Source organism: Rousettus aegyptiacus, unplaced genomic scaffold (genome assembly GCF_014176215.1).
Source record: "Rousettus aegyptiacus isolate mRouAeg1 unplaced genomic scaffold, mRouAeg1.p scaffold_m13_p_15, whole genome shotgun sequence".
Taxonomy (NCBI): Eukaryota; Metazoa; Chordata; class Mammalia; order Chiroptera; family Pteropodidae; genus Rousettus; species Rousettus aegyptiacus.
Window position 1 is genome coordinate 53497250 of NW_023416290.1, and position 23012 is coordinate 53520261.

Below are 23012 nucleotides of genomic sequence, written 5' to 3' on the forward strand. Positions count from 1 at the left end.
AAAGCTAGTAAGTCTTAGAGCTGAGCAATGAACCCAGACTGGTCTGACTTTACACCCTTAAGCTGTTTTCTCTCTACCCTGAGTAACTCTAATGGTGAAACTTTAGGAAGTTACATGGATTTCGGGTGGTTGTGGTCATCCGTGCCTTCCCAAAGCCACCAGAGTCAGGGGACCTGGGCTTGAACTCTGTGTTTTCCTCAAAATAATTTGGTGATTTGGAGAATTCCTTGCCTTTTTTTCTTCCCCTTCTCTCTCTCTCTTTTTTTTTTTTCTTTTGAGTTTCTCTCTAAATTGGGGGGAAATAGGGTCTGCCCATGTGGTTGTTGTGGGAATTAAGGGATAAATGTGAATGAGGTCCTCCAGGGGCTCAAAGTTCAGAGGGGGAGACAGAAGCCTGAATGAACAGTTAGTTCTTTTAAAAAAAATCTGGTTCAGTGACAGAAATGGACACATTTCCTGGAACTGACAAGTTATTTTCTAACCACCGTATTGATGAAAAAGGTGGCCCCGATCATATGAGTGGTTTCGGGGCTGCCTTTGGGCATGAGTCAGTCCACATACTGGACATTAAAATTGAACTTTGGCCTTTAGAAGATGACAGTGGTTGGGGTTGCCTGGAAGGAGACTTTTTGTATTGGCTGCATGGCTGAATTTCTTAACTAAAGTGATCAAAACCTGGGAGAAAAGAGCTTGCTGTGTTCATGTGTGAACACATATGAACCCAAAAGACAGAGAAGAGTGTTCATTACATAGTGAGCAAGGACGAATGATTGAGGGAGGATGAAAAGGAAAGGAAGAGCTAGGGAGGAGACAAGAGTGGAAAGAATAGGGAGAGATTGAAAGAAGAGAAGATAGGAATCTAAAGTAAAGGTAGTAAAGAGAGGGGGAAAATGGAAGGAGGGAAGAAGAGAGGCAAGGGAGAGAGAGATGGGAAGGGAGGGGTGTTGAGAAAGGAAGAGGGAGGCAATGAGAAGACAGCTTTATAAAGAACCTACTGTGTGCTAACATGTGCTAACTGCTAGATAGGAAAGTTCTTTAGTCATGGTGGATCCTTCCTGAAGTCCCTGAAGAAAAGCTGAACCATAGGTATAGAATCTTTACCTTGCTATTAACACTTTGAACTTCATCCTGACCCTAAATTTATGTACATACAGGTTATTCATTGACAGACCCAATTGTTTGAAATGAGTTGAATCTACTGAAGTCTCTTTTAGCAACTTGTTCTTGTTCATCTTCTTTACTTGTTTAATAATATTTATTGATATTTATTTAATAATATTTATTGAAAACTAGATACCAGGCTCTATACGAATTGTTTTTAATAATCAGTAGAGACTTCTGGGATGTTCTGATTTGTACGTGTGTGTCATTATCAACATCAGTATCATCATATCATCATCATCATCTTTTTTGAAAATCCCTCGAGAGTTTGTGAGTGATTTTTTACATCACTTCTCACATTGTGTGCTCCCAATGCTCCTGAGGAGGCAGACGTTACTCTTTTCACTCTGCAGGTAGAAAGCTCAGAGAGAGTAAATGGCTTACTACACGTGGCATGATGTCATAAGTAACAGACCTGAGACTAGAACTCATCCTGACTCATTTAGTGTTCTTCTCACTGTAAACATCGAAGGTCAATGTTGCTTAGTGGTTGAAGGCAGACCTTTCTTCAGGTCTCTGCCACTTTTTAGTTGTTTGACCTTGAACAGTGACCTATGCTTCTTGGGTCTCAATTTTCTGTTCTAACTTGGGAGTTATACTAGTGTAAACCTCACTGGATTCACGGAGGGATTAAATAAGATAACACTTGGAAAGTGCTTGCCCAAGTACTTGAATAGGCACTCAATAAATGTTAGCTATTTTTATTGCAGACTCTGTGACCTTTTCTTTTGGACAATGGAATGTGACAGAGAGGGCATTTTGGGGCACAAGGATGTTGGTGTCCTCAATTACCCCAATGACTAAAGACTCCTTTGCCTGCCATTCACCCTACTGGGCACCGATCCAGGGTTCTTAGGGAAACCACTACTTATTCCAGCCCAGAAGAATTAGCTGTCACTTGACTTAACATTTTGTAATGGGGCTCGACCCATGCCAATTATAACTCTCTGAGGTCATGTGTCACCTGGTCAGGACTTTGAAGATCTGTTCTTTCCTGAGAACCTGGGATTCAGCAGCCCATGGCCGGTAGCCCGAGTGAGTTGTGCATATTGTGTGCTGTATAAAAACATTGGAGATGGCGCTGGTGGAGGAGGGAAAAGGAGAAAGAAAGCAGTGTGGGTGGGGACCACAGGATCTTGGCTTTGCAAATCAATTATTTAGCCCTCCCTGTCTCTTGAGAAATCCTAGCCCTTGTGAAATTGGCCTTAATGGAACTTTGATTTGGCACTGGAATGGACCAGGGATTTGGGGTCAGATAGATTAGAGACTTACATGTAAGTAGAATTTAATTCAATTTGTATAACCATCCTGTGTGGTGTCTGTTGTTATTCCTATTTTAAATATGAGGAAGCAGGCTTGCAGTGCCCATTTTGAGATGGTTTGAACCTATTTTTACCTCTTCCTTCTCCCCCAAGGTGATCTTACCCAGTCACATGCCAGACTTACCACCTATAATACTGAAAAAGGCCAAATCTTTATTTCCAGCCTCATCCTCTCCTTTGAACCCTGGATTCAGATATTTAAATGCCTACTTGACATGAATGTTTAATAACCATCTCTAACCTATTATATCCAAACAGAACCCTTGAATTGCCTTTCCAACACCCCCAGCAGCTCTTTACCTGACTGTCACATTTCACGGATTGACATCACCATGTATTCAGGTCCTTGAGCCAAAGCCTGGGGATCTTCCTGAGCATCACAATTCCCTGATGCTCCACCTCTGCTCTGTCGGTGAGACCTCTGACCTCTACCTTGAAAAGATTCCATTTCCACTTTGCTCCAAATACACCCAAACCATTCTGTTCAATACCCACTCCTTACCCATCTTGACCACTGTAATACTTTTCTAACTGGTTTTCACCTTCCTTTCCACCCTCCCACCCCCTTAAAATCTACTCCCTATGCAGTTATCAAGTACATGTTTTCTCCCAATGAAAAACGAGTCATTCATACAGCTGCTCTAGCACTTAAAGTACAATTTAAGCTCCTTACACCAAGCCTACAAGATCCTTCTTGATCTTGTCCCTATTACTCTCTCCCTGGCTGCGATCCAGCCCGACTGGTTTCCTTTGTCCCTCTACCATTCAGGTCCTCATCAGTGTTCAGGTTTTTGCACTAGCTGTTCCGTCCTCCAGGCCCCCTTTGGCCTCAGGTCTTGGCTCCTTCTTGTGGTTCCTTCTCAGTCCAAACATTACCTTCTCAACCCTGTGCACTCTACCTATTATAGACCCTTCACCTGAATAAATCCAGGATGTACTCTGCTTACATTTGGCCTAAGTGCATGTCTCAGTCTGCCGTCATCTTACTTACTTGGTTTTGCATGTTTCTCCCATATCTTCCGACTAGAAGGAATGCGAATTCCAGGGAAGCCAGGATTGTGCCTCTTTTTTGTTCATTGCCATGTTAATGTTGCTGAGCAAATGATCTCATACAAAATATGTGTTGATTGGATAAATGAGTACAATTCTAAGGCTTCTATAATTGCTTCAGGGGGTTTTTATGGGGTGGAGAGAGTCAAATGAATAGGTAAATGTAGCTTTATATTATCCAAGTCCCAAATTAGCATTTAAAAATTGTTGTATGACTTTGAGCGCATTTCAGAAGAAACCAAAATTAAAAACGAAAGCTGTCTTCTACCGATCTTGGTCTGCTACACCTAGGTACAGATAACAAAAACCAAACACAATTTAAAAACAAGATGTTCTAAATAAGTGTGTCTTGGCTGTGCGGCTTTTCTTGGGTGGGGAGCTCTGGAAGGACAGGGCCCAGGCTCGCACCCAGCAGCTGGTGCAGCTCCATCCTTCCTGCCCTTGGCCTCAGGCCCCTCGTCTCCACTGAGGCTTCGGCTTCAGCTTCGGCTTCGGCTTCGGCTTTGGCTCCGGCTCCGGCATGCCCTGAGCGGTCCTCTTTCCTTATCCGAATCTGGTCCATCCTCAGCCCGGGTGCTTCACCCTCATCCCAGAGGCAAGGTGAGCAGAGTTAACGGGCCTGCGTTAAAATTCTGACCTCGCTATTTACTAGACATGTAATCCTGAGCAAATGGTTTACCTTTTCTGAACCTCAGTGTTCTCCCATGTGGAAAGAAGGTAATATAGTATGTACCTTACAGAGCAGTTGTAAGGCAGAGATGACCTGGTACTCGTGAAGTGCTTGATGCTGCGCCTCCTGCATGTGCTCATAAGACCTAACTATTAGGTCCCTTCTGCACCAGTCCTAAAAGATGACATTTTCCTAAATTGTTTGGTTCTTGGAAATTCAACGATTCATTTTGAAATTTCAGTAGCTTTTATTCAAAATCACCAGCTGTCTTCTGTGTGGGTGTTCTCCTTCTCTACCAAGAAGTAGACTTCTTGAGGAAGGAACCATGAGACACGGAAGTACAAGACCAGTTAACCTTCCTTCTTAGAATGCTTCTAAGCCCAGACTAATAATAACCGCCAGCATCTGTAGAGTGCTTTACATTTTGCCGCTGTTATTACTACCGTTCCTGCTATTACGCCTAGTACTACTCGTTACAACTTTTGCTATTACTGTTACTGTTTTTGCTACTCCTGCTATTACTAACTCCAGCTCACATTTATTGAATGTTTACTATGTGATGAGTAATAGTCTAATGTACTTTACATTTGTTACCTCGCTTAATAAAGTACACTCGTCACTGAAGGAGGAGGCAGTGTGTATAGTGATTAGCAATGCAAATTGGAAGTCAGAGACGCCAATGATTAGTAGCTGTGTGATTCTAGGGAAGTCGCTTAACCCACTCTGTGTCTCGATTATCTTAAAATAGGGATATTAATAATAGAATAGAATCAGTGAGGTAATGCAAGCGAAAAGTTTTACAAGTCTATGGCTGGCCCCTAGCATTTACTGAACACTCAAGTTATTCTTGATATTAAAAAAACATTCGACTATAATTAGGGGCTATCTGTCCCCCTACTGCCCTACCCTTCTCTGTGCTCCCACAGCACTGTGCTTTTTGCAAATCTAGTGCATCTCGGACAGGATTGTCATGGTTTTTTACTTCTTGGATTCTCCTACCACCTAGGCACTTTTTTTGATTATGGTGATGAGCCTTGTTTTCCATTGTATCCACATCACCTAGCACAGGCCTTGCACATCCTAAGCTCTCAGTAGACAGTGATCGAATGCATAAAGGACTGCGTTTTTGAGTGTGTATTGTGAACCAAATCTTACACCAACTTGTTATAACATTTAATGCATATAGCCTGATAAGGTAGAAACATTCCTCCGCCAATTCCTCCCTTTCTTCCACTTTCTTCCTTGGTGGAAGGGTCTTACTTTACCATCGTATACATGAAAATGCTGAGACCCATGATGGTAGGTAGGCTAGCCAAAGCCAGGCAGCTTCTCCTGTAACTTTGGGCTCCTTATACCTAGATCCAGAATACAGACTTAATACCTACTGGAAAGACTGTATTGCAATTTGAAAAAAACTCAGTGAACATCCTTCAGTGATGTTCTTATTTTAGCTCTCTACTTGAGGATAGCGTCTTGGCATCACTGGGAAGAGAAAGAATATAACATTTCTCTGGGGGCCTCTGGGCGTGTCCCGCACTTAAAATCAGTGAGTATGCCACTAACAATGTTTATGTGATTAAAAAAATACCTGAATCTGTGTGTTTGGGCTTTGGCTGCCAACTGAGTTGACTGCATGGCTGATCCACATCATGTAGGGAAATCGTCTGTTAATCTTTTATTACTGTGTCCTTGCTCACAGAACACTGTTCCTACTTTGCCTGTAGTGTGTGGACCCAGTAATTGAAAGAACAAAGTATTGTTTCCAGCTGGAGAGCAATCTCCTGGTTTAAATATTTAAAAGATTAAACACACATACACACTCACATCTGCATCATAAAAGATAATAAACCACATAGAAGAGAATTTAGAAAAGGAGAAAAAGAAGAAAAAAATCACCCTCAATCCCATGACTTTAGCATCATTACTCTGAGCATGTCAGTGATTTTCTTCTACAACTCTATTTATTCATTTTTACATTTTAACCTTTTATAATAGAATACACATAAAGCGATTTCTCAACTTCCCTTAGCATTTTAACAGAATAATTTTCCTTATTATCATATAGCATCCTTGTCATAGTATTTAAATAATTAAATACTTCCACAGACCACTGTTAACTTTCCAGTCCTCACTATAAGAATGGCTTATTAGATCTGATTTTGATTTGCAGAGTCAATGGTGAAGAGATGTGGAAATTCCGTTTTTTCTTTGCCATTGGTCAGAACTCATGATATTGCCACATCGTTCGGCTTGAGTTTCATGAACTTCATGATTCGCAGATGAAAATAATCAGAAAGTCATAACATCTTTGTGGAGGGTCCTTAGAGATCATCTGATCTCTTTATCTCCTTTTGTAAAAGAGGAAGTTGATACTCATGAATCTAGGTGATGATGGGCTCAGGTGAGAAGGTGCATGTCATTTTTAGGAACAACAAGGAGGCCAGTATAGCCAGACAATAGTTGACAAGAAGGATACAGCAAGGATAAGGACAGAGGAAAAGTGTGTGGGTGTGGTGGGGTTGGGGGCTAGGGGATAGCTCACGGAGGAGGGCGTTATGCTTCCTCGTGAGGACTTGGGCTTTTACTTCAGTGGGCTGAGGAACCATCAATGCCACTAAGCTACTGTGTTGAGAATAGAATGTAACAGGCAAGAGTAGAAACAGGACAGCCATTGGAGGTAACGCAGAGAGAGAGGCAAGAGATGATGGTGGCTCTGGCCAGGATAGTAGCAGGAAGTTGGCTAGAAGTGGTCTGTTTCTCCATATATTTAATGGATTGAGTTGGCAGTATAGTATTTGATAGTAAATGAGGTGACAGTATAGATAGATGAATTCAATGTAGAGTATGAGGGAGGGAGAGGTCAAGGGTTGAAACCAAGTTCTTTTGGCCAAAACATCTGCATACCTGGCGTTTCTGTTAACTGAGACATGCAGATTAGAGGGCTGACAGGGAGGCAGAGGGAGGTCAGAATCAATAATTCACTAATAATTCAATTTGGCACATGTCGAGTTTGAGATATTTTTCAGGCATTCATATAGAGATGTAAAGCCAGTATTTGGATATACAAGACTAGAGTTCAGGAGGGAGGAACAGGGATATAAATGTGGAGGTTTTGAGCGTTGAATGGTGTTAAAAGGCATGGAACTGGAGGAGATCACCTAATGGGCGAGGGTAATGAGTAAAAGAGGACTGAAGACTCCTCTTAGGAGAGATGAGGTGGAATCTGAGGAGGAGACCAAAAGATGTCCAGGGAGGTCTTTAGTAGCCGTACACCACCCCTCCGTATGGAGGAACTGTCACTTAGCCATTTCCTGAGCCATCCAACTGCCCATGACCTAACCATGTTCTCTTGTATTTCCCTAGCCTTTCAGGCAGACCTTAGCTACATGTTAGTGCCTGGTGGGCTGGTGCATTCATCACAGCCCCCAGAACACCTCATTAGATCTCTGACTAATTCAGTATTTTACATAAATTATTGTAATTGGGCTTCAACTGGGCTAAAGTTAACCTTTACACTGTCTTTGACGAGAGGAATTCATTCAATTTAATCCAATAATCCTTATTAATTGTATAAGTTAGCTATAAATTAGTTAATCTATATTGGGTAATGAATAGTATAACCAGTATTGGCAGTGAGCACGATTGACTTCCAGGAATGCACTGCTTACAAAGTCTTTCATGCATTCATGGTTCGAATTCAACGACAGGAAATCTGGTACCATGGTTTTAACTCGTCTCCCAGATAGCTGATCTCATATGCACTGTACAGAAAGAGGTCCCGGGCCACAAGGAGAGAGGAAATCACAGGCTCTGGCATCACTGAGGTCCGTATCAGCTCTGGGCTCCTATGCTTTGGCGGTATGGCATTGGGAAAAGTGCCTTCTGGTTATCATAATAAGACTGTAATGTGAATCACTACTTTAATAATGAAATGAAATACAGGAGATAGAACATACGACGCAGAGCAAGCTCTCAGCAAAGATGAGTTTCCTAACTTTTCTTGTGAGTTTAGTCTTTAAAGCCCAGCTAAAATGGCATTTCCTCTAGAAAAGGAAACTCGGTCTTCCCACTGTGATGATCGCGTGGCTCTGGGAGCTCAGACGGCGTGTAGGGTTTGCCTCCATCTTGTGCTACTTCACTGCATCTTAAAATGAAGTCAGCTATTTGCATGTTTCTCTCACCCAGGAAAGAACCTAGGCCTCATTCATGGGTGTATTCCCCCCCGCCGCGTCCCTCCCAGAGTTGAGTATAGTATATAAAGCGTGTTCAGTGTTCTAATCTAGTATATTATCTCTAAGCAGAGAATTTCAATGAGAATCTGTTTCATTACTAGCGAGGTAGCTGATGGCCCCCATGTGTATTTGAAGGTAATACAGTGGCACTTTTTAAAAATTCTTTAAATTTATCATCTGCCCCTCCCTCTCTATTAGCCTGAATTAAAGAGGTTGACTTGAGAATGTTTAATGATTTCCTTTCTTCGATGGGTGTTCCTGTATCTTGGGTAATTAAAAACCACTACCATCTAAACTGAGAACCAACCACAAAAGCTGTTTAGAATAGCACGATTTTAACTTTTCACTAGGCCCGGACTCTTTTTTTCTCTTTTTATTTCTTTGATTAAATGACCCTCCCCACACACACACACACATACACACACACACACACACTTTATAACAATGAATCACTAGGCTTTTTTGTATAGTAATTGATAAACTCTGGAGAAGGTAGTATAATGATTAAGCACTAGCTTTTGTAACCTCAATTACAGTTTCTTTATGAGTTTTTAGGCAGAACAAAAATTTACTTTGCAAAAGAAATATCTGTGCTATGGCCTTAATTAGTACGATCATGCTTATATGCATGTATCTGCAATATAATAAGATAGTAATTCAAGTTAGTGAGTGTTTACATCGGACTGTTGCTATGTATTGTGTTAGGAGTTCTTGGAAACAATCACCAACTGCATTAGAAGTACAAAGCTATCATTTATTCAGCTTTTACTGTATAACAGGTACTATGCTAAGCATTGTAAAAACATTTTCATAATTATTTTGTGTTCTTATAACAGCTCTGTGAGATAGATTTTTACCTTGCTTAATTTACACATGTAGAAATCAAGTCTAAAAGAGGTAATTTAACTAGTCCTGCCAAGGTCCCTTGGCTCTAAAGGGTGGAGCTGGACTATTTTATTTTATTTTTTAATTAATTTTTATTTTTCAATGACAGTCGACATTTGCTATTATTTTATATTAGTTTCAGGAGTACAGACAGGGGGATGTTAAATGCAGCATAGGAATATAGTCAGTAGTATTGTAACCACTATGAATGGAGCTGGAGTTTTAATCCACATTTGTCCATTCCAGAGTTTGGGTTCATGACCACTGCTGAGTACCTGCTTTGTGAAAAAGATGCGAAGATGAAACAGCCAGAGTTAATATCCGTCACTAGCTTTTAGTCTAGCAGGAGTGATAAAATGAATGATAAACTAGATGGGAGGGGGAAACCTCATACAAAGGAGGAAGTAAAATCTGAAGAAAAATCGAGAAAAATGCAGCGGATGTTCAGAATGAGGAGAGATTGTTTTCTAATTACAGACTTCTTCATTTTCAACCAAGTCATCACCTCCTCGAGAAAGGCATTCCTGACGGGCCGGTCCCTCCTCCGTGCCCCCTGCCCCTGTACTTGTCAGCAAAATCATTCCGCCCACTAAGTGCCGAATTGCATGGAAGGTTAACCAACTTGGCATGCCGTAGACACTAAACGCATGGACCAAAGGAGTAAGCGGGAGGCAGTGTGTGAGAAGAGCTCTGAGTAGCAACTCGGAGAGCATTCCCGACAAAAGGGCTGGTTTAAACGGGCACACAGAGGATGGCGCGTGCCGGGTCTCCATGAAGAATTGTGGAGAACGGTTTTGCCAGGCCAAGTCATGAAAGACAGCAGTGAGATATAACTTGGGCTGTCACCTGGGGTCAGATATAGAGAACCTTAGATTCCAGGCTGGGGAGTCCCACTTTTTTCCTTTCAAAGGAAAAGGGACTTAGCAAGATCCATTGGCAATAGACTTAAAGACATGTTTGGGATGGAGCGGGGCATCCTGGAAAGAGCTTTGGAACTGACACAGAATTGGGTTTGACCTCTAACCTGGTGATTTACTGGGTAGCTTCAGGCATAGAGTAGCTTCTCTCCACTTTATTCAGTTTCCCCATCTGCAAAACAAAGTAATGAGAAATACCGGGCAAAGTGTCATGGAGATTAGAGAAAGAGTATGTCCTATGCTTATCTTGGTCCCCGGTAAGTATTAAGAGCTCAGGAAAGAATAGTTATTAATATAATAGGTCAGAGAAAGAAGAGACTGCAAAAGAGGGATTTCTGGGTGAGTGGTGGTTTATACGGAAATCCGAATGAGTTTCCAGGAGACGGAGAAGTGGCAGTAGACGTGACGGGGAGGAAATGAGAAGCTGGCGAATGGTTAGAAGTCAGAGAACAGTCACGAATACAACTATGACTTCTGCCATCACAGACCTTAGAGTCTTATTTCAGAGACAAATTTCACGCACGAAGGAGAATTGGGGCACAGAGCCCAAAATGAGACAGTGTGGGTCGAGTGCTGAGTGCACAGAAAAACCGATGACAAGTCATAGCTAAAGCAGCTGTCGTTTACTGAGCACCTGCTCGTGTCAGGAAGTATTTTGGAAGCCAGCATGTGTTTTCTTATTTAATACTCGTTGTAGAGATCAGGAAACTAAAGTTTGAGGGATTCAGTAATTCCTCAAGGACCAAGATCTAGTAGGTGGCCAAGCTGGACTTCAAAACCTATATCTGTCTGATTCCAATGTGTGTGCTGATAATCATGCTGCTGATACGCAGACTGGACTATGAATACTCTTGAAAGGAATTGGGTTGAGTCCTAAAGTATAAGATGGGTTGTTATGGGGAGGAGGGAGTGTTTGAAGCACAAAATAGAGCATGAATGACATGCTGGGATTCAGCTATTTCTATCTGCAGGGCAATGAAGAATCTAGTGTAATGGGCCAGGGTTGAGATTTCATATAAACGGTTCTCCAGGGGAAAAAATCATGTGATTCGTGGTTTTCCAAAATAAAGTTAACTAGAAAGAAAGTATGTTTCCAGATAGACTCTCAAAAAAACGATATATGTTTATATAAAACAAAATGAGCAGTTTGCTGAGTTCAAAATTTTATAAAATCGATAAAGTTTATAGAAAGTTTTCGGAGTATTGTTATTGCTCTCAGAACTTAGCATTATTCTATGTTCTCTGCTGGCTTCTCTTTGTCTGTAACATCCTTTCCACTCTCGGGTCCATTGGAATTTATTCCAGTCTTAAAATTCCTTTGAAACTTTTCTTATGGGTCCTCCTTGCCCCAGTAGTGTCTCCTGGCACCAGTCCTTTACACACACCACTCCGTTCCCAGGTAGGGCTGGCGTGAACACCGAACAGGTGAGCACAGAACCATTGCTCTGGGGAAATGTTAGGTTAGGTTCCTGAGAGCCTCTGGTCACAAAATTGTTATCAACGGATCCGTGTATAAACTTGTTTTCTGTGTGTTTATGCTTAAAGTCACCTTAATTTTTATATATTGTTGATTCATTAACATCAAACTCATGGCCAATAGCACTATGTATTTTTCTCTGTAAAGGCACATCACAGCCTTCATGTGCTTGGGGACACCGGACAGCACCTCGGCGCTGCCATCAGGAGCCATTCTAAACAACACACCAACAGACAGCATCCAGTTGAGGAAAACGTGGCACCGAATCACGAACAGGACTCTTATTCACAATAAAAGAGCAGCAACCAGAAGGCAAAGAGTCGCCTTCTCGGACCCCAGCCGGGATCTGCAGGGCGTGCGGCACCGACATTTCGCTGCTCTCTGTACGTGTCGATGGGTGACCCCGAAAGTTCTGTGAGTATTGATTTTGGCATTACCAATGAATCTTAGCGGGTGGACGAATTCACAAATCTGGACTCCGTGAACAGTGAGGGTTGACCGCATTGAAATGCTTATCAGGGTTGAGCTGTAACATCACATACTGTTACCAGGTGCTACCTGCAAGTTGTTTAAAATGAACCAGGGCTGTATTGAGTCAAAACTTTGTGTTCCTAGCTTTGCAAAACAAGCTTGTCTAAATCAGTGGATTTTTAAAAAAATTAATAAAAATTTTAAAAAATTATTTTTAATTATAGCTGACATACAATATTATATTAGTTTCAGGTGTATAACATAGTGATTCAACAGTTATATACCTTACGAAGTGATCACCACAGTAAGTCGAGTACCTATGTCTGTCACCGTACACAGTTGTTATGTTATTGACTATATTCCCTGTGATGTACCCTAGATCCCGTGACTTCTTTGTAACTGGAAGTTTGTACTTAGTATCCTTCTCCTTTTCTGCCCATCTCCTCCCTCCCTTCCAATGCATCTTTGTTAAAGTGGGGTGAGTATGCTAAGAAGATGATGGGGAGAAAATACCTTCTTTGACTACTAAAGTTCTAGGTGCTGGAAATCAGAATGCCTCTATAGCAAATGTTTGCAGTCACCGTCGGCAGTTTGCCAAGTCCACGTACAAATTCAGTTTGGAGAAGCAGTGAAAGAGGATGTAGCGCAGTGCAGGGAGGCGCCTTCCAGGAGACTCCATGTACCCGGAGTCCAGCAAAGAAAGCATCACCACCGAGTGTCAGGAACTACTTAGTCTTTGGGCTACGAGAGACAGGCCGCAGAGGCCCTGTGAGTTGTGTACGAAGATGTCCCCAGGGGTTTCGAAAGTCCGGTGTCATTCTGAAAGAAGATGTGTGTTTATTGATTTGCTTGTCGAGTAAAAATGACCTTCGCGGAACTATTTCCCTCGGAGGGACATTCCAGCTGGCCTGGGAGCCCAGACATGCTGGGCTGGGAGCAGGATCGGTCTTCCCCGAGGGCCCTTTTTACCTTCTCGCTCCACATTCAGGGGTAAGAGTGGCTCGCCAAGATTCAGTCAGCTTCCCTGGAGCGCTGCCCCGAGACTGAAGCAACATGACCTTGGCCTGTTTTTTGCATCACCTTGTCCTTTGCATTGTGGCTATAGCTAGGCTTTTCTGCATATCCACTAAACAAAGTGTCACATGCTTGTCTCTACATTTTTGCGCCCCCAGACTCAACACATAGGAGCTTGTTTCCATTTTATTACCAACCGACTAGGAAAACCCACCCTTCAAGGCAGAGCCTGGGTTTCGGCTGTAGTGTGGTCCCCGCGGTGAACTCTCCTTCCCTGGGCTGACCAGGTGCACGTGGTCCTTCCCGCTCGGAAGTCTTAAGTATACGAAGCGTCATCTGCATGAGTCTTCTTTATTTTTACCCTTCCAGGCTGTTCTCTTACAAATATTTATGTAGTATCGATCTCAGTTTTAGTTCATCTGTGTCACTAGGTCAAAGTTTCCTTAGTGGCCCAGACTATATGTTCACTTCTCTGGCCTTCAGTTGTTTTTTATCCAGTTCATAATAGGGAATCATAATAGGAACTACATGGTAGGGGTGTTGTGAAGATTAAATGAAACACTGCTTAGATGACTGTCCTGAGTAGGGACTATGCTTATTTCACTTTTATTAGTCATTTTATACTTATTTACATCTACAACCCCAAGACAGTAGCATCATAATTGCTCAACTTCCATTCAGAGTAGACTCGTCTCATCTGTGTAACTCATCCAAATCCAACTACACACTCTTTTATATATAATCACAATACTATAAAATTATATTTCTGCATCTATACTCATTACATTTATATCATATGTTATATGTTTATATTATTATGGCAGATTACACATAAAAGAACATGTATATTATCCTTTCTGGGCACCTTATAGGATTCTCACAGGTAACGTTAGTTATGTGAAACTTTTACATGTCATATGAGATTCAACTCCATTACTATGTATTAGACGCTTTATCTATATTATTTCACTTAATCTCTGTGCCCATTCATTTTGCAGAAGAGGAATTTAAGGATCAGGGAGGTAAATCAATTTGTTCAGAATCACACAATCAGGAAAACAAATCAAGATTTTAAAATCAGAATGGTCTAAGCCTTTGGCCATTTGTTCCCATCGTTATTGGCTGTCTGGGTCGTAGGTAACAAGGATGCCCCCATGTGAGTGGGGGCCGGTGGTGACTTTTTGTTATTTCACAGCAAGTGAGGGAAATGGGTAACTTCATGTCTGAAAATGCGGCCTGGTCATTTGCCCTCATGGGAGCCTTGTCCGCCCTCTATGACTGAGGCCATCTACCTGAGGCTGGAGGCAGCTCTTGTAGTCTGCTCTTCTGGCTTCCTGAGGGACATCTAGCGTGTCCTGCATGTAAATGAAAGCTGTAGCTGCAAGCCAGTCCTTGACTTTGGGTCCCCTGGCTGATGCAGGCAAGGCTCTGATTTCATCAGCTTGATGTCAGTGTTTCTTTCATTCGCTCTCAAGGAGACATCTGCTGACAACACTTGGTGACATAGTTCTAGGTGGAAGGTCACAAGAGGTCCTGTTCATGAATATTTTTAGCGCAAATCTCAACTCCTGATTTGATTTGACTTGAGAGAGTAGCTAATTGGAAGAGGATTAGCTCATGGCTCAGGACTCCCCCCAAACACTGTTATCTAAATAGAATTGTAATGTGTTAGTTGCTAAATTCAACAGACGTTCCCTCTGTGCTGAGTTCCAGACATGAAGAGGTCACCAGCACCAGAACAGGACCCTTGTGCTCAAGGGTCTTATAACTATCTGTATTCCATCATAAACCCCAATTTCCTCTGTACTCAGACAGATAACTGGCTGCACTTATGTATAGTTTGCTCATTGTCTGTAAGTCCTGTTTGTCCATCCGTATTGGCAATGCCTAAAAAGGAAGATTGATCAAAATTTGGGGCAGGCCGGGTGACAGAATGCTCACTGAGTGAAGAGTTAGGGGACGCAACTCAAATTCTAGTTCTGCTTCCTATTTGCCATGTGACCTGGGACAGGATTAGATCTCTCCCAGCGTTCCTACCTGCCGTGCAGATAACGCTGTTCTTTCCCTCGTGGTGTGTATCACGTTCGGCAATCTTCAGGCTAGTCTGTAACTGTGAGGCCTTTGTATTCGATATGAGGTTAGATGTACTGTCTTCTGTTATAGTCTACATTTTGGAAATCTAGAAAGCCACCTTTGTCGATAGTCCTTTTGAATTCACCAGGCTACTAAATTAACGAGACCGCCCTACCCCCCAACTTTCAAGTAAATGAAAGTTAATGCCATATTTTCTGTGTTTTAAAAGCTGGGGATTAGTTAAGATCAAGGTGATTAAACTCCCTAAAATGGGTCTGATACCTAACACAATCATTCTTCCCAAGGCAAAGACTTGAGGAAGTCTAAGGGTTTTGGGGTTACCCTTGGACAAAGAGGAGGCGGCCTGCAGAACCAGTGAGATTGCTGTGACGGCGCGGTGCCTCATGAGGATTAGGATGCGCACTGTTCAAAACCTAGGGTGATCCTAGTGCATCTGAACTCGCCCTCTGTCTTCGGAAGTCAGGCTCTGGATGTCGTCTGCGGTGCAGCAGGGTCTTTCAGAATATGCAGGTGAAATCACCTCTGAGTTAGTGTAGTGGCAGTGTTTTGACCTACTTCCGGGGAGCTAAGTTCGATATAAAGTTTATTTCTTCTTAGCACCGACTGGCTTATTCAAGGTCCCAAATAAGAGGGTCTCAACCTGGGGAAAAGTGGAAGGCAGAACGGCCGGCTTTAATCGAATGGGCTGGGGAGCCAGACTTGGGTTTAGGTCCTGGCTCTGCCACTAATGAGCCGTGTGATTCTGAGCAAATTCTTTCAACTTTCTGAGTTTTATTTTCTTCATCTGTAGAACAGGATAAGAATCATACCCCTGGCTCAGGTTGTTGTGAGGAGTAAATGAGATAACGAATGTAGAATGCTCAAAATTTTGACAACAACTCACCATCATCATCAATTTCTCATCATCATCGTCGTCTGCCTTAATTTCACCAATTATTCCTGTGGCTCAATCGAGGTCCATTTCAGTGTTTCCATTTCATTCTAGCCTCCCGTATAAAAGAACAGCTCATATCTTCTTGTCTTTAAAAAAAAAAAAAATTCCTTTTATGTCTTCTAAAACTCACCTGGCTCAGCTATCTGAACCTAGCTGTTGAAGATAGGAGTAGACTATGCCTTTTGATCCCCATAGAAAGATGGCCAAAAAACCCACCTGTATTTTCAAAATTCCAGCAGTTAGGTTTCAAATGTGGTCTCAAAGACGGTGGTAATACAGTGGCTCTTTGGCCGGGACTTCCCTCGTTCCTCCCTCACGCTCATCCGAAATGAGCCTGGAATACCAGAGTGTATCAGCCATGCTCTGAGAAACTGGTCTTCCGGACGCCCCAGTGTGCAAATATGTACCATTTGCCTCTGTCTTTCATCTTCCATTCTCTCATTTGCTCGTCCATTTATTCAGTAATTCATACTTATCCAAGAGGACCTTTTCCACGTTATGTGGCCGACTATGGGTATAAAGAAGAGACATAATGGCTGTCTTAATAAGACATGCGCTCTGATGAAGTATGTTAAAAAATAAGTAGACGATTACAATGTGGTATGATAAAGGCTATCGCGAGGGAAGCACAGAGGGCGGGGAGGCACAGAAGAGGACCTGACCTGACTCGGTGAGTCAGGAAAGGGATGGAGAAGCGCTGGAGCGGGGTCTGGCCGGTGAAAGGGGGAGGAGAACTGCGCCTTCCGGCTCTCCGGGAGCACCGGCGCCCAGCTGCTGGCAGCTGTCAAACACTTATTTTTACTTCCTCTTTTCTTGAAAATTTGACCAAATAGCTGAGACACGAGTCAATGTGAATCACAGCCACTAGCTAACCTTGGGATCCCTCCTCTGTGGCCTTTGAGTTTAAAATAAGTGTTTTCATGCAGAGATGCCTAGAGATTGTGATAAAGCCATTCAGGAGCCTCTGTGACATGCAGTTCTGTATCCCTTCTTTCTTTAAACTGATATGGGTCTCTGTCTATCTCCTTCTGCTCCTGCTTCACACAAAAATCTACCTGAGACTTCAAATCAGAAATGTAAATTTAAGTCTAGAATTCTACAGAGAGCAAGTCAATAGCAGGGGCGGGAACTGGCGGTGGATTTCCACTCGGTGAGCGACAGCCCCACGCACAGGATTTTCAACTTTCCAAAAATTGCTTACACTCTTGCTCTGCCTGGAATGTCCTTTTCCACGCGCTGCCACACTCATCTCGAAGGCCACCTCCTCTGAAAGCTCATGATTCCCTGTGCCCTCCACCCCCTGCGCCACCACCCCAGCCTAGGAAGGATTAACCACTCGGCCCTCTGTGTTTTTAGCTTTTGTTGAGGCCTCTCGTAGAGATGATCTCTCAGTGTTATGTGCTTGCGTTATGTTGAAACTTTACAGGACTGTGAAGACTGAAACTATCTCTAGTCATCTTGGTATCGTCAGTGAGTAGTAGGTCCTCAATGAATCTTGCCGAATGATTCAACAAACCCAGAGACACCTTATCTCATTTGAGTCAAGGTGCCTTTTAGTTTAAAGCCATCTGCAAGGATTTTTTTTTTTTCTGAAACCCCAGAGAAGGTCATATCCCTTTCAAATAAGCTTTTATCTTGAGAGTGTTCTCGGAGCTGGTGAATTGGCTCTTGGGCAACAAGCAGACAGAAAGCCCTTGTGATGGATGGGCATGAGATTGCCATCAAGTACATGGACTTGATAAACCAGTATTTTTACAGAAGCTAATGCAAGCCATGGTTACTGGAGCAGATAAAGCCTGGGAATCCTCTGTCTTAAACAGGATTTCCTTAGGGAATTCTTTTGTCTTGCAAATATCTCAGTGCTCTCTGCTGCATTCAGTCCTAGTTTTCAAACCCAAGGGTCTAAGCCTGGGGCCACGTGTTTGGCTCAGTGACACATGCTTTCAGGGTCTGAGAAGGGGTCTCCCCCTACTCCTTTGGAGCATAAAATCAGTGTGGCAGAGATTTTGGAGTCGTTGGAACGGGGCTGAAGTCTGGCTTTACTGTGGCAACTTCGGGCACGGGCCTCTCTAAGCTTCGGCCTCCATGTCTGCATGCGGGAAGTTTTCTTGGAAGGATTTTGGAGAGAATCGAACATAATAGCAAAAAACAGGTAATAAAGTGAACCTGCAGGTAACCAAGGTGAGACACCTCTATTCCCAAGGGAACGAGGGAGCGGAGGCAGAGAGGAGATGGTGAGATCCTCTTTTCCGAGAGTGCTACAAGCGTCTGAGAAAGAAGCATTTCGCACTAACAGCCACTCATTTCGCACATGGTAATTTTGTCCTTTTTGGACGGAGGCGAGGGTCAGTGTTTTCCCCTCTCACAGGCGCTCCGTTCCCTCCCGCCCTCTCCTCAGCTGCCCGAAACCACGATTCTTCTTTTTCTGAATGGTGTCCCCGTGCCCCCCTTCCTGCCACAGTGCTCGTTTGCATCCTCTCCCCAGCTCTTGCACCCGGCCCTGTCCCACGCCCCCCGCCGCTGCTCGCTGACCATTTCCCAAATACCAGGAACTCGTGGGCCGTACTGCAAACAGCCGCTTTGCTTTAACTTTGGCCCAGGTCTTTGACCCCAAGCTGCACATCCTGTTAGAAAAATATAGGTACCGAAAGTGGTAATTGTAACACCGAACGCCCCTCCCTGTCACACCCGCCTCCCTGTGAAACTCCCCCGAAAGGTGTTAGAGGGGTGAGGATGGTTATTGGAGGCCAGGGGGACATTCGAACAGATGCCGGCCTGCTCCCCACTGCTTCCTGTATCACAAAAGTTATGTTGTCTCTTTCTCTGAATTGCTAATCTCTGCACATAGAACAGAATTTTAGAAGGAACAAAGTGATATCCAATGAAAGTCTCCCCCCCACTCCTGTGTTCCCTCAGCCCGAATCCTCCCCCTGAGAGCCAGTTTCCTGTTGTTAGTTTCTGTGTATCTCTGTAGCATTCTAGTCATGTGTGTTTATGTTTTTTCGTGCAAAAAGTGGCGTGACATCCCCACGATTTGGCACCTGCTTTTTGTTCTCAGTTCACCTCAGCATGGTAGGAGTGGGCCTCTCTCCTAAACAGAGGAGTAGGCCTCATTGATATGCATGACTCGAAGTTTAGTCAAGAATCCCTCTGCTGATGGGCATTTAAATTGTTTGCAAAAATGCAGTAAATAACTTTGCGCATAAATTATCCTCCCCCCCCCCCGCCCCCATTTAGTCCTAAATCCACTAAGAAACACAAAGGTGGAGGGAGGTCCCATAAACTGGCTCTTGGCTCAGGAGCAGCACAAGCACCCAGAATTCCTGGGACCCTCCCTGCCTGCTCCGCTTGTCCTGGGGGCTTGCTCTCTTTTAAGGACCTGCCTCTCTAGGTTGCTTTCCGTCTTAAGCCTTTCTGGACCAGCACCAGCCAGGAAAAGCTACTCCTGCTGTGTCTTTGGGTTTCTAGGCGGTGACCCCCAAACTGTAGCTACGTGAGGACGACAGACTCATTAAAACCCAGACTGACAGGCTCTGCCTGGCCCCCAAGTTTCTCATTCAGGAGATTTGAGGTGGGGTCTATGACCGTGCACTCCGACGCCACTGCTGCTGGTCAGGCCCACGCTTGGAGGACCACCGATTCGGTGGTCTCCCTATCTCAGTGACCGTCGCCTGGTACCCCTCTCACGGATGCTGCACCCCTCCATCCTCACCCCCTGCCCTCTGAAATACTCACCCATCTTGCCTTTTTAGGCTGAAAACTCCACGAGGACAGGGACTGGCATCACGTTTACTCCACGCTCTAGCTGTAGGCTTTGCCGATAGCAGGTAAACAGTCCATATGTATTAAATGAATCAGTGCATCGAAATTATTACTCTATTGTGCTTCCGCTCACAGTGTTAAATTTCTTAAAGCCATGGCTTCTAGGTCCTTAAACATCTCTCTTCACCATCTCCATTGCCACCAGCTGGGCGCTTGGCAGGTCTCTTGTTTGTAACAGGTCTTCTTAGTTCTACTCATACCCTTCTCGTAATCCCTCCTCTCTCAGGCAGACAGACTGAGATTCTCATAGCGTAGATTAGAAAATTGCCAAATACCTTTATTTCCATCAATAAGGGAGTGGCTGAATAATTTATCATACATCCACTTTGGTACCTAAAGAATTTCCTAATTCTTTCTTGTAGTCGCATACCCTCCTCTCTTACCAACGTCCTTCGGTTCGTTAAAAGCTGTGGCATTGCAAGGGTAGGGTAGTTTGGTGTGACTAAATGATGTGCCCAAATCTCTATTTCCTAGAGCACATTTTCGCTGAAATTATTTTTTCATTAATGGTTTTCTATTGTCGTACATTGTGCCTGGACCTTCAGTAAAGTATTTGAGGAGGTCAGGGTGTTCCTTGGTGGGTGATTTCTTGTGGAAACTGGTGAAGACAGTGCAGAATCAGGTCAGAAACGATTTCGGTGGCCGGGCTTGAGTGTTTGCACTTTATTCTGTAGGCAGTAGGAGATGTAGAAATGTACAGAGTGCGAGAACTGTGGTCGATTGGCATTTTAGAAAAGTCCCCCTGGCCGCGTCATGGAGCTTCCGTTTACGGGGGGGAGGGAGACCAATCGGAGCCTATCCCATAAGTCAGCTGGGCAGCTATCAGGGTCTCAGCTGAAGAGCAGTGACAGCAGGGCTGGAGGGAGGGGAGGATGTGGAGGCAGCATTGACAGGATTCAGTCGTTGCTTATACGGTATGCGTGTGCACGTGTGTGAGCGCGCGTGTGCGTGTTACGGAAGGGATGCTCGTGAGAATCCGTGAGGATTGACGATGGCTCCCTAGTTCCAGGCGCGAGTAACTGGATAGTTGGTGGTATGATAGAGTCTGGTGGAAGCAGCTTTTGGAGAGGTGGAGAAGATGAATTCCATTTAGGTCATGTGGCGTTTGAAACTTTCGTAAGTCCTGCAAAGGGTCGGATATTCCAGTCTGAGGCTCAGAAAAGAAGGCAGAGGGAGACAGATATATATTGAAATACTGGTGTATTGAGACAGTTCATCCCAGAAGAGCGTAGACTGAAATCCAAAGAGCTTGGAGATCACCAGGGTCTAGGAGCCAAGGGGAGGATATGGCTTTCAGGAAGAGACAGAGGAGTCGTGAAAAAGGAAGGAAAAACGCTAACATGAAGGCAAGAGAAGGATTCGAAACCAGTGACTGGCTGGACGAGGAGGTGGCCGGCAATCGCCGAGGGTAATCGCGGTGGTGTGGAGCAGAACCCTGAATGAGGCGTGGACAGGAGGGCGAAGCCAGGGCAGGGCCGGCCCGGCCAGTGAATCAGCCACAGCCAGACAGAGTGGGACATCACGGCTCGATGTCCACGCCGTGGCAAATGGATACTGCTCGGCTTTGGTTTGCTCTGAAAACTGAAGGAATTGCTTGAGTACTTTTACAGTACCACTTTATCACTGAAAAGTCTTGAAGACATTACAAAAATGCAATAAGCACAAAGCTTTAAAAATGGAAAGAAAAAAAAAAAAGCCCCACTCCAAGGATGCTCTTAGATTTTTGTGGCATTTTCGTTCAAGCTGTGTGCCAGTCATTGCCGGGAAACAAGACGAGTGATTATTTTAAGCATCTGCGAAAGCCACCTGGCAGTCAGATTCAATAAGGATCAGTGCTGACACGGACTGCATTGATTGCCTTTCCCCACCTCGCTGCAGCTCTGATGACCTTGGGCAAGTCATTCCACCTCCAAGGAAGCCGGCGGGATTTCTCATCCTTGGATAAGGACATATTATGCCTTGACAGCTGGGAAGGAATCCACTTAGTTCAGCCCCAGCTGGGCACAGCTCAAGAAGGAAGTGAGGAGAAGGCGGCAGGTCCTCTCCCATCCATACCTTTGCACCTGACGCACGGCCTGCTGTTCTGTGCCAGGCACCAGACGCCAGCACGTCGTAAGCTGCCCCGGCTGATGAGATTTTGAAGGCTTGCTGCCATCTTACTTTTGCAACTGACTTCTCCAAGGTGAAAATAAGATTGCTTTCAGAGAAGTCTGTAGTTTAAAGCAGCAAGAATCGAAAATGTGTGGATTCATAGCTGGATTTTGTTATTGACTATTAATTGCAAACCACGATAAAGCGGCGGTTTCGTAATCTCTTACTGCAGCAGAATCACCAGAAGGGCTTGTGAAAATCCAGAATGCTGGGCCCCAACACTAGAGTTTCTGATGTAGTGGGTGGAGGGGAGAGCCTGAAAATTTGCATTTCTCACAGGCTCCCAGTTAAGTGATGCTGATGCCGCTGGTCCAGGGACCACACTTTGAACATCACCGGAGTTGGGGAGAGAGCCCTGGCCTTCAGAGCACAGGTGACTCAGTGTCTCTGAGCCTCAGTTTCCTTATCCATGAAATGGGAACATAGAGATCCAACAAACCCTGTGCTTAGATTTGATCGGAAAAGGAGGGAGGGTGGGAGGAGAAAACCAAGGTAATTCTTTCTAATTTTTCCAGGTCATTTTCTCCCAAGCTGTGCACAGGGATGAGAGTCACCTTAAGCATTTTTTAAGCTAAGTGACATGGTAGTCACCATTCCTTAAATCTCTGTTCTGGAAGGAACTGTGCGGATGGCTTCCTCCAGCCTCAGTCACATCCCGGCGGCCTTCGGGAAGCTTTCATTGCCTGGGAACCTGTGCTGCTTGCATTTCATTGAGCAGAAGTGGATCATGTTGCTCCTCCCAGAACTACCTTCGTTTAAGGTTTTCGTCTTCTTAAGACTTTAAGGATGTTGAAGACTGGGACTGCCTCTTG

General features: G+C 44.1%; 1 long non-coding RNA gene across 50 annotated transcripts in view; it reads left to right on the plus strand.

The window, feature by feature from the left end:
- The window catches only part of LOC107506203, a 579061-nt gene that overhangs the window by 323259 nt on the left and 232790 nt on the right, over positions 1-23012 (plus strand). For 49 of the 50 annotated variants that reach the window (XR_004954759.1, XR_004954761.1, XR_004954740.1 and 46 more), the window contains one exon: positions 11862-12128. This is a non-coding gene — a long non-coding RNA (uncharacterized LOC107506203). The remainder of the gene's footprint in view (positions 1-11861; positions 12129-23012) is intronic. The other variant, XR_004954755.1, reaches the window with a different exon arrangement.